This window comes from Dipodomys merriami, unplaced genomic scaffold (genome assembly GCF_024711535.1).
Source record: "Dipodomys merriami isolate MVZ:Mamm:240054 unplaced genomic scaffold, mDipMer1.0.p SCAF_335, whole genome shotgun sequence".
In the NCBI taxonomy this organism is placed as follows: Eukaryota; Metazoa; Chordata; class Mammalia; order Rodentia; family Heteromyidae; genus Dipodomys; species Dipodomys merriami.
In genome coordinates this window covers 886,796-899,098 of record NW_027204882.1, presented here as the reverse complement: position 1 = coordinate 899,098, position 12,303 = coordinate 886,796, and the positions used below count along the sequence as shown (strand labels likewise).

Below are 12,303 nucleotides of genomic sequence, written 5' to 3'. Positions count from 1 at the left end.
AAGCCACCAATTTGTGATATTCCTTTATGGTAGTCCTACCAAATTAACAGAGTCCTAGCTCTACAATTTCCTCATTCCTTTCCTGTATTTACTTTTTTTTTAAATTAGCGCATGTTGATTATACAGGAGGCGATTTCATTATGACATCTCTACTTATGTACACAATGTATTCAAATCAATTTTACTTCCTCTACCACTCTCCCAATTTGCTCATTTCTAAAGTATGTAGTATAGCTCTTATTGTATCTACGGCAGATACCAATAAAAACATACAGTAGCTAACAAATGCCATTCTCAGATTTATTACACATACTTTGAACATGCATGATCGGAGACATTTCCCACACACATTATGGAGCTCAGATGCTGCAGAGAAGCAGCTCTCAGTCAGCCCTGCATTATATAAATTGTGTTAAAACCCTACGTACCCTGAGCATTTCCAACAAAGTCTCCTTTGAACTACTGGTGATATCAAGGGCCTTTGTATTTCACACAGACCACCTTTACCCCGGTCCCACATAGATAGTGATATCAACCCCTTTCCAAATTGAGACACAGGACAATTGAGTGGGTAATCCAAGTTTACACAGAAAGTGAAGAAGACAATCTATAATCCCAGGCACTCTGACCAAGACTACTTATAAAACACTTAACTTTGCAACTCACAGCATTACTCTCTAAGTAAGTACGTTACCATTCAATCAACTTCCCTACAAGCCTTTTCCTCAGCAAAATGAACCACTATCTTCCGTCCATGTGCTTCTGCATCCAGCAATGGTGCACCATCATCTTACAAACTCTACCTCCGATTTACCTGTACATCCTTGCTTAAATACAACATACTCTCTTCAGTGGGATCCTATCTTCTACCTGCCAACAACCAGACTGATACTCTTCTAATTCAAAGGATAAAGCCTTTTTTAATGGAGTTTATCTTGACAATCTATAATCTACAAGCTGTCTCCCATGCATTACTCCATATTTTTGAGAATTCAGGAACGGTGCCAGTTATTAAGGCAGCTTCCATCTTAAAAGATGATGAAAGACATAAAATATTTACAAAATCCTTGAAAACAGAAGGAAGTCAGTTTGCATGAGAATGATAAATTACAATTGGAATGTACAGGTAGCACTTCATACGAAATGAAGGAAGAACAACACTAAGGTACTGTCTGAACTAGAGTTTAAAAGGGGCCAGGAAAAATGTCATCAGCTTTTCAATGTCTCTACCCATTTGGTCCTAACTTATAAGCATACTGAATTATTTTAAGTTGCACAGTTACCTTCTTTTCTTACATTTACAATTTCAGCCCTTCGATACAAAAGTGAGTTGAGAGGGCTGGGAAGGTGGTTCAGGAGTAGAGTGCTTGCCTTGCATGCATGAGGCCCTGTGTTCAATTCCTCATCACCACATAAGCAGAGAAAGCTGGAAGTGGCGCTGTGGCTCAAGTGATAGAGCGCTAGCCTTGAGCTGAAGAGCTGAGGGACAGTGCTCAGGCCCAGAGTTCAGGCCCCATGACTGACAAAAAAAAAGGGAGGGGGCAGGGGAGTTGAGTTGAGATTGATTTCAGGGTTAAGCAGCTGGGAGTCACTCTTAGTCATTTTTGTCTTTCCTACAGTGCCAAGCACCATTGATTACATACAATAGAGGCCTTCAAAACATGTGTGGAAAACAATGAAAGACTATATGAAGAAGGAAGGAAAAGGAAAGAAAGAGGATTCTATAAAAGCCAGTAAGTCAAGTCCTGGATCAGGCAGGCAGCCATTACTTTTCTGCCATCTCCTCCTTGCCTCAGCTGTCTGACTTTTTTATTTATTTATTTATTTATTTTTGGGTCCGGTGGTGGGCCTGAACTTTGGGCCTGGGTGCTGTCCCTCAGCTCTTCAGCTCAAGGCTAGCACTCTACCACTTGAGCCACAGCACCACTTCCGGCTTTTTTCTTTTTGCTTATGTGGTGCTGAGGAATCAAACCCAGGGCCTCAGGCATGCAAGGCAAGCGCTCTACCACTGAGCCACCTTCCCAGCCCATCAGCTGTCTGTCTTGTCTGCTTTTATTTTACTTTTTCTTTGTTTACTTTTGTATAAAATCCTTTGAGGCTCAATTCTTTCTTCCTTCCTAGTTGAGTATTTTCTGCCCTAGTAACTCTCTCCAATCTCTTGCTTCCCGTAATCCTACTGCACGCATGTTTCTCCCTTCAGCCCTGGGTTGTTCTTCTTGTTTCATATTCAATTATCCTAGATTTTACAGCTTCTCAAGGCTGAAAAACACATCTTATTTATTCTGCATGTCTCCCATGTTCCTGACACCCAGTCATCTCCTTAAATACAAAAGTACCTGGCAAATACTTGCTGAATGAGTAAGTCCTTTCAGTTGCCCTATCACTCAAGTGTAGTGTCCTTTCATCTGGCTCTCCAAGTTCAGAAGTGCATTGGAGAAAGTTATACATCAAAGGGTTCATTCCCAAGTAACAAAGATTTATCTTTTGGACAACTTGCAGTCTCTGAACAGTCAATGGCTTCAAGGGGGAAAAAGAGGAAAAGGAAAAATGTTAGAATACAAAGAAGGATTTGTTAAATTAAGCACCATTATTCTGTAAGCTCAACTGACTTTTTTTTTAGGTACAAGGTATATAATTTTAGGGAATTCAGTTCATAAATACTTATATGCATGTGTTTTCCAATATGTTTCTCAATGATAACATATTTCAAAGACAAAAGTTAACAACTTTTTAAAAACAAATTGTATTTTAAAGTTTTTACAGCACACAACTATATTTGTTTTCTTCTAAGAAGAATGATTCTATGGCAGTCACATGAAGTCCTAAAATATTAATGATCAAAAATCTTAGGATCTTAACACAACACATAGCTATAACAAGATACCTAAAGAATATGAGTTTCTTTGCAAGGGGAACAAAAAGGTGATATCAAGATTTATACTAGTGTTTAAGACAGAATAAATTGAACAACTGCATAAAAGCAACAGATCAATTCTTAGTTTGTTCACTATTCCTGAGGTCTCCTTAGAACCAGCAGGCTTTAACTTCTGGAAGAGTTTGGGTGAACACAGAGGAGGAAGTTAACAAATACTTACCTCAAAACTAAAGAGGCCAGAAAAAAATACTCTTAGAGATCTTTGTAGGTTTTCTGTGATTCTAAGAGTCAGTTTCCTTTGAGAAAAGTAATTGTCGACAGCATTTTAAAATTGCTTTAAAACTATGGGCCACAAAACAAAGTTGAGCCAGGTGCTGGTGGTTCATACCTATAATCCTAGATATTTAGGATTAGGAGGCTGAGATCTAAGGATTATGGTTCAAAGACAGCCCATGTGGCAAACTACATGGGTCTCTTTTATCCAGTTAGCCACCAAAAAGCCAGAAGTGGAAGCTGTGACTCAAAGTGGTAGAGCACTAGTCTTGAGCAAAAAAAAAAAAAAAAGCTCACATACTAAGTACAATAATGTCTGATTTTCATGTTGAGAAAAATAACAGAACCACTGGTCTGAAACCATAGGGTGACTCTATTCAAATTCTGTTTTCTTTTTCTTTTCATTTTGTTGGTCATGGGGCTTGAACTCTGGGCTTGGGTGCTGTCCCTGAGCTCTTCAGCTCAAGGCTAGAGCTCTACCACTGGAGCCACAGTGTCACTTCCAGTTTTTTGGTGGATTATTGAAGATAAAGAGTCTCAAGGACTTTCCTCCCTGGGCTGGCTTTGATCCGTGATCCTCAGACCTCAGCCTCTTAAGTAACTACTAAAGGCTGATGACTGGCCAAAATTCTGTTTTCTTAAACAAAATGAAACAAAGTTCACATTGTTTCTAACAATACCATTATTCTTTTGAACCATACAGACAGCTACAAACAAGGAGCTTGGAAGAGTAGTTTCCAGGGACTCTCTAACATGGGCCACTTCTTGTTAACCATATGACTAGTCAAAACCTCACATTTGCATGTGACCACCGAGATTCCTTCCCTCCACTGCAGGTCTGGGTCTACCATAGAAACAAAGCAGAAAAAAGATTATAATTATATATGCATATAGACATGAACATACATGTCCATGCATATGAATACATACATATATATGTGCATGCATGTAGATGTGTATGTGTATACATACATATGGTCTCTATGGAACACCAGGGATGTTTTTTAAAAATAAATGTCTAGGAGTTGAGGATTCAGTCCAATGAAAGAACAGTTGCCTAGCAAGTGCAAGGCATTTGTTCTTCAGCTGTGACCAAAAAAAAAGCTAAAAGTAAATGTCTAGAATAAGTGAACTATAGATGGGGAATCTAAGTACAGTATGGTGGATTTGCTAATTAATTTTATTGTGGCAGTCATCACACAACACGTAAACATATCCAATGAATCTTTGTCAATTAAATATTTCTTTAAATGTGAAAAAAAAAAGCTTCATTGGGGAAAGGCGACACAGTACAGACAGAGCAATTTGAAACATTTGCTGAATGAAGACGGAACCAAGTTAATATATCAGTATTTACTGAATCAGGCAATTAAAAAACTTTGCTTTAAATAGAAACTGTAAAGGCAGCTTTCACATAAAACAGTAGAACAATCTCTTCTACATCCTATAATCAAATCATTCTTCATTTCCAAGTTTTCCTAGTTCAGATGAGCAGAAGTCACAGAAATCAGTCAGAGCTCCAGAAAGCAAAATCAAACATCCTTTCAGATAACCTCACTTAAACCCTGTTAGACAGAGAGAAACTCAGTCTCCTTCAGAAATCCTAGAGGACAAACCATTATAAAAAACTTCCCTGTATTTAGCATAAAGCCCTCTTGATGCCTGCTTCACGTTGATTTTCCTTTCTTTTTCTTCAGGGAAGATAGAAAACAGCTGTTCAACATTCTCTTTGCGCATACTCTTTCATTTCAGCCTGGCCCACTGCCACTTTGGAGAGAAGTGTAACCGCTTCAGGTGACTCCAGAGTGCAGCTGGTCGCTGCCTGAGTAGCCATGGGGCTGAAGAGCCTGTCCACCTTCCTATGTATATCTCATGGGAAATGCCATTAACTGGCAAAGGTCTCAAGAAAAGATTTTCCCAGAATTGGTGGCCTTCTAAACATCCATCAATTACAGTCAATCTGCAGATAGAGTAGAACAATAAAAGCAGGCCACTGTGAGAGTGTAAGTGTACAGTCAGCACTGTCTAGCTTAGCCGTTTTCCTGCAGTCAAGCATCTTGGGGCTCACTTCCTTTCTACTTGATGGATTTGTGCTGACTGCACATTAGCATGGGATATTTTTGAGCTACTTGGTGACTTTTGTCATGTAGTTCCCCAGTTTCTTGTTACGGACTCAACTTTCTGGATAAAAGTAGCTTTAGAATTCGACAACACTTTGTAGAAGAAATACAAATGGCTAATAGATACATGAAGGAATGTTCAATATCCTTCAAGTCAAAACCACACTAATATTCCATCTCACCCCAGTCAGAATGGCAGCCACCAAGAAGACAAACAACAAAAGATAGTGGGAAAGGAATCCTCATACGTTATACTGTTGGTGGGAATGAAAAATAGCGCTACCACTATGGAAATCAGTATGGAGGTTCAAAAAATACCAAAAAAACGAATAGATATCGCCTCTGACCCTGCTATATATCACTACTATGCATATATTGGAAGCATAGTAAATCAATACACCAAAAAAAAGACACCTGCTAGTTGGTAGAATCATCTGAGGTGGCCAAGAACCGATGAATGGATAAAAAAAGATGTCTCACACACACACTATAGAAAAGTATGAAGTCATAAATAAAAAAATAATGTCATTTGCAGAAAAACAGATGGAAGTGGAAAATGTCATTTAGAGCAAGACAAGCCAAACTGAAAAAAGAAAGATATTGTCTGATTTTGCTCATTTGTGAAAGTTAGATCTATAAGACATGCTTATGGACATGAACATACGCATACACACACACACCACACACACACACACACACACACACACACACACACACACAAACTTAGAAATTAGTCTAAATAAGAGACTACTTAGGAGAAGAAGGGGAAGAGAAAAGTGAATAACTGAGATACATTACAACTATGTATGAAACTAGTCTATAGAACCTCAGTGAAAGCTGTTGATCAATAAGGGATTAGAAAGGAAAGGAAAGAGAAATTCAATAACCTTTCTACATGCCAATCTAATCTAAGAGTTCTCTGTAAATAAGAATCAATTGCTAGCTAATTATTCCTCAAATGAGTAATCTACACTGGTTCAAGAACATAATCTGCAAATTACTGCATTGTACATCAAAACTTATACAAACAACACTCCTACTATAGGAATTCCCAACAAATACCTTGATTTTCCTTGGAATAGCTATGCAACAGTAAAGCCATTATATGGCCTGCATATTTTATCAATAAAAATATTATAGACCCAAAGCTTAATGAACCCATTTCCCTTACAAATTCCTTTTAAAAGTTATGAAATTTGGATTCAGCCTTTTTTCAGCTTAATTTATTCATACATTAAATGCTTGTTGTTTGCTGCTGATGTAAAGAGTGTAAATGTCTTCCATAGTCTACACTATTTTAAAAATCTTATGGCATGTGTGTTTGCAATGAATATTTCAAGTGGGAAGTGTAAAATGACAGCTTTTTAAATAAACTGGGCACCTACTCAATTTCTACTAAGAGTAGGGAAGCTAATTTAAACACACACACACACACACACACACACACACACACACACACACACACCATTGGGGATTTAATTTAATATAATTATCCTACTATATTTCACATTGGTAGAGAAGGGAGGCACCATTAATTCTATGAAGTTTTTGTCCTAGCATGCACATACATATAATCCATGGCAAATTCTCTCTTACCATGTCCATCTACTTTATATGTATACTTACTGCACATTATATTTTTGTAGCAAGACTACACCTATCTAAAGACCATAACTACTCCTGAATATAAATTACAAAATGGAATGCCAACTATCAGCATTGCCTATACTTTCTACATATGGAACAGGAAAATTACAAGGGAATTGAAACAAACAGAAGGCAACCTAGTGATAATGCACATGAAAATGCATAGTGGACTGAACAAACTACTCCATTCAAGAACCAGATAGCCTCAACTATCTTTTCTTCTCTTTCTAAATCAGAATCTCTTTCTTCTCTGTCATCTCTAACAGGGTCTGTGGATACTCTTCCTCCAGCAGGTTTATACTTTTCTAGGCTCTGAAAAAGGATCTGGAATTCACACCTTCAACCTCAACAGGCTACAGTGTGCCCATCTATAGCAGAAGTTAGCAGTACCACTGGTAAAACAACAGAGATGAAGTTTATTAATGGGAAAGACTGAAGTGGGTTAATGGAAACTGAGCAATCAGCCCAAAACTCTTGCAGATGTTAGTAGAGGCCCCTGGACAAAATCCTCAGAGGGCTGGAGGGGAGGAAAAGAAGAGGAGGAAGCTGGGGAAATGGAGGTAGGAGACAGAATGTGTGTGTGGGGGGGGAGGTATTGTGTTGTCTATAAACAACCAGTTAAAAAAGCTGGAGAAGCACATAAATAGTCTAGAGGAATGACAGTTTATGGGCAGCAGTAATAAAAGGCTTATTGAATATAAAGTTTCTAATTATATGAATTTGGAGCCACAAGGAAAAGTATCATTAAATGTTCAATTAATGTTAATCTCATCAAGATATACCATTAATTACTTATAAAATGACAAACAAGCCTCTTACCTTCTGTATATCCATTTTCACACTACTAAAAGTAAAGAGCTAGAAGTGTGGTTCATGTATTGAAGAGCATGCCTAGCAGTGCAAAGTTCTGAATTCAAACTCCACCACTACCAAAATAAACACAATTTTAAAATGTAAGTAAAATAGTTGCTATAGGACACTCCCCATCTCTGCTAGGCTAAATTATGAAAACATTAGGATCCTTGGAAAGCAATGAAAAGTTACTAGATAATTTGAAAACCCAAGTATTACTAGAACTACCTTCTCTATTAGGGGCCTCTCCTCTCCACCCACTGTCTATATCCCTGTGAATGTATAGACAAAATTTTATTAATAACAATGGCCTCTCTCATCCCATTCCAGACACTTTTGACTTTTCTTCTGGCTTGATTCTTTCCTGAAATACTTCAACATCATCTAACCAAACCAACCTCTCATATATAGCAGAAGTGGGACGCTAGCTAGAAATCAGATTCTGTGCCAAGTGCAAGTGGCTTATACCTGTAATCCTAGCTACTCAGAAAGTTGATATCTGAGAATCACTGTTCAAACCAGTTCAGTAAGGAAAGTCCCCGAGTCTCTTATCTCCTATTAGTCACAAGAAAACCAGAAGTGATACTGTGGAGTGGTGAGAGCACTAGCTTTGAGTGAAAAACATCAGGATCAACACTAGGCCCTCAGTTCAATCCCAACAGCGACCACAACCCCAGAGAGAGAGAGAGAGAGAGACAGAGACAGAGACAGAGACAGGGAGAGACACAGAGAGAGAGAAAGACAGAGAGAGAAAGACAGAGAGAGATCAGAATCTGTGATAACATTATATCAATAGAAGGTGTTTTTAAAGAACAATTAAAATATGACACACTTAATGCAAGGTTTAATATTTAAAGGAGAATTTCCAATGAGACTGGGCAATAAAGCTGAGTAGTATTTTATTTTTTATTTTTATTTATTTATTTTTGCCAGTCGTGGGGCCTGAACTCTGGGCCTGGGCACTGTCCCTCAGCTCTTCAGCTCAAGGCTAGCGCTCTACCACTTGAACCACAGTGCCACTTCCAGCTTTTTCTGCTTATGTGGTGCTGAGGAATGGAACCCAGGGCCTCATGCATGCAAGGCAAGCGCTCTACCACTGAGCCACCTTCCCAACCCCATGAGAAGCATTGTTTTTAAACATGTTTCTAATTTTTTTATTATCACCAAATAGGTATGACTGATCAGTTCTTCAGGAGTCTGAAATTCTAATCTTACTGTCCATTTAGCCACTAGTTCACCATATGAATTTCATGTGAAAATAATTTCCCTTTTTAATTCTCTGGGCTTAGACACTGGCCTCATTCCCATGTTGGCACTGATTCCAGGTCTGTAAAATTTTGTTGTGCTGTTCAAATATCTGCTAATAATTTGGTAGCCCCTCGGAGAATTTTATTCTACAGACACTATTGTATAGGGGAAGATAATTCTGTGATGAGAAAACCTTAAGGCATTTCGCAGAGTCCGATCTTTGCTCACATACGCTCTTTAGGCAGGGGTACTGGTCATCAGCAATTGTAGGTGCCTTACAGAGGAGCAAAGATCCAGCCCCTCTTAGAAAATGGAATAAGGCATCTGCTGTGAAGTTCCCTCATTCCCTCTATCACAGTGCCCACTGTTTTCCAAAGGCCTGTCACAAACACAATAGTGGATTTTTTTAAATTTAGGGGTTTGAGATGAGGGGGGAAAATAACACACACACACACACACACACACACACACACACACACACACACACACACACACACACACACACACACACACACACACACACACACACACACACACACACATATTCTGCCAGGAGCCCCTGGCTCGTGCCTGTAATTCTAACCTACTCAGAAGGCTAAGCTATTCTAATTACCTGAAGGGTTGTGGTTCCAAGCCAGGCCAGGTAGAAAAATCTTCAAGATTCTACCTCCAATGAACCAGCAAAAAGCCAAAGTGAAGACATGGCTAAAATGGCAGAGTGCATTTATTGGAATATACATATAAATAAGTATATACATATATATAAATGTATACATACACATACATATATGAATATATGTATATATATGTATATTTATATACATGTGTGTATATGTACATATACACACATACATATACACACATATACACACATATTATACATACATTATTTGGGATTCAAGCATCCCAAGGGTTAAGTAATATTTAATATATGCATGACTACAAAATGCTAGTCTTTTACTAATTTCATTGCCTCCTCTGAAAACAAAGATGACCATGAAACCCAAATTGGAAGACTTTTTGGTTGGTTTGGGGACTTGAACTCAGGATCTGAGCACTGTCTCTGAGCTCTTTTTGCTCAAGAAGAGCCGTTCCACCACTTTGAGTCACAGTTCCACTTCCTGTTTTCTGGTGATTAACTGGAGATAAGAATCTCTCAGGTTTTCCTGTCCGGACTGGTTTGACCCACAATCCTCAGATGTCAGCCTCCTGAGTAGCTAAGATTAAAAGCCTGAGCCACCAGTGACCCTGCAAATTGAGAGATTTGCACCTTCCTTTTTTCCTTTCCAGTCTCTTTTTGAAATCACAATATTAAAAATCCTGTCAGTTCTTTCACGCAAAGCAGTATTATCCAAAATAAATAGAAATAAGGGGCAAAATACAGCCAGTCACACACAACACTAAGAAATGCGTAATAAATGTTGTTTCCTTAGAGAATGTAATTTCACTGATGTGGTTAAGCTACCTTCAGAGATTAAAAAGATTTTTATGATGAGGCACTGGCAGACATCTGTGAAATGAAGTCCTTCTTCACCTCAAGAGAGGACTGCTAGGTCTTCCCAGAGCTGGCCAGGACGCAAGGCTGACCTCATTGAAATGCACTGCGCCCGCTTATTTATTTAGTATTCCATAAATACTAAAGAGGACACACACACTGTCGCTGCGATAGGACTGACCTCACCTGGCAAACCCCCGCTGACTTCTTACCAAGTATTTTCTTTCCTTCCACCAGGCTCCAACGTCAGAGGGAGGAACTTGGTCAAGGGGGACCAAGAATGGGACCCTACCTCCCCTAACCCCCCTCCCCTGCAAAGCCCTGTACTGTGTCTGCTGCACATTTCCCTCAGCGTTTTTTTGCTTTTTAAAGAATTGCCTTTTACTAGGTGACGGTAGTATCACATTTAATCTGAATGTTAACAAGGTACTTTGCAGGATACTTTGTATTTAACTGAAACTTGATCACACTGGCTCTCACATCCTCTAACTCTCGGGTGCTGTTCATTTGTGTTTTCTTGGCTTTCCCGAGAGGGCTGTTTCTCAGGTTGGGCTCTTCATAGCCAACCCTAGCACCCCAGGGTCCCGAGCTGAGGAAGGCCCTACATTCAGCCTTCTCTACATTTCCCCCCAAAGCAGTAGCACTTACTTTCGAAAAGGCAGAAAGGCAACCCAAGAAGCAACTCCTCAGTGATCCCTACATTTCCGTCCTTCCATGACGGGTCTGTGATCTGAACAGCAGTAGTATCTGAACCATCTGAAGGAGAGACCTTCAGTATTTCATTTCATAGAGATTATGACCTCCTGAGAATTCTTCTTGAAAAACAAGACCTGGAGAGAGGGCCCTCTGGGGAAGGATAGACTGCACAGTGTGGAAACGCACTGAAATATCTCCACGTGCTGAGAGGCTCCGTCTCGGGTGGAATGTAACATTATGCCACGAGGACTGGGGGAACATTTCCCCTTTGGAAAGCTTTTATTTCACCAAGATCCCTAGACACCAACGTGAACTCTGATCTAAAGAACTCAGGTAGAGGCGGTTCACGCCTCGGCAGCCACAGATTGGGTTTCAGGGTGAGTACCTGCCGGCCCCGAAGCAGAGCCCGGCGGCCCCGCCGACGGCGCAGCGCAGCCCGGCGTCCCGTCCCCCGCCCCGGATCGCTGGACCCCAGCCCGCCCCGGGCCTCCCGAGGTCGAGCCGCCAGCCCCAGGTTGGGCGCCGCGACCACTCCCCACTCCCGGCGAGGGCGGCCGCAGCCCCCGCGGGCCGTCCGGGAAATCGCAGCTGGGCCACTCGCTCCCCGCCGCCCCAACCGCGATCTCGGGCTTCTCCCGGCGCGCGGGACCCGGGGCTGGGGTGGAGGGGGCCGGGGCGCAGCTCTCACCCCGGACGCGCGGCGAGGGACGTGGCTCCGGGCTTCCCCGCGGCGCGCGGCCAGCCCCGCCGCCCGACACGCCCGACCCGTGCGCCGCGCTCCGGGCCCCGAGCGCCGCCCCCCGCGCCCTGCGGCTTACCGCTCCCCGCCGCGGCTCCGTGCTCCCGGCGGCGGCGCCTCTTCCCGCAGCCTCGGCCCTGGCTCCAGCCCTTTCCCTTCCCCGTCACCCCAGGGCGCCCGGGCGCCCCCCCCCGCCCCGCCCCCGGCCCCTCGGAGCCGAGTCCTTAGCGCTCCTGCAGCGCCATGGATGCCGGTGGGCGCCGCGCCCGGGGATGCGCCGCTGCAGCCTCGGCGGCGCTGTGAGGTCGCTCGCGGGCGGGCGGGCGGGCGGACGGAGGGTGGGCGCACGAGGCGGAGG

General features: G+C 41.8%; 1 protein-coding gene across 1 annotated transcript in view; it reads right to left on the bottom strand.

The window, feature by feature from the left end:
• Dse (dermatan sulfate epimerase) overlaps nucleotides 1–12,102 on the bottom strand; it is a 45,708-nt gene extending 33,606 nt beyond the window's left edge. The window contains exon 1 of the mRNA XM_069986958.1: nucleotides 12,025–12,102. The gene's annotated coding sequence lies outside the window, so the exon portion shown is untranslated. The remainder of the gene's footprint in view (nucleotides 1–12,024) is intronic.
• Between the last annotated feature and the right edge of the window lie 201 nt (nucleotides 12,103–12,303).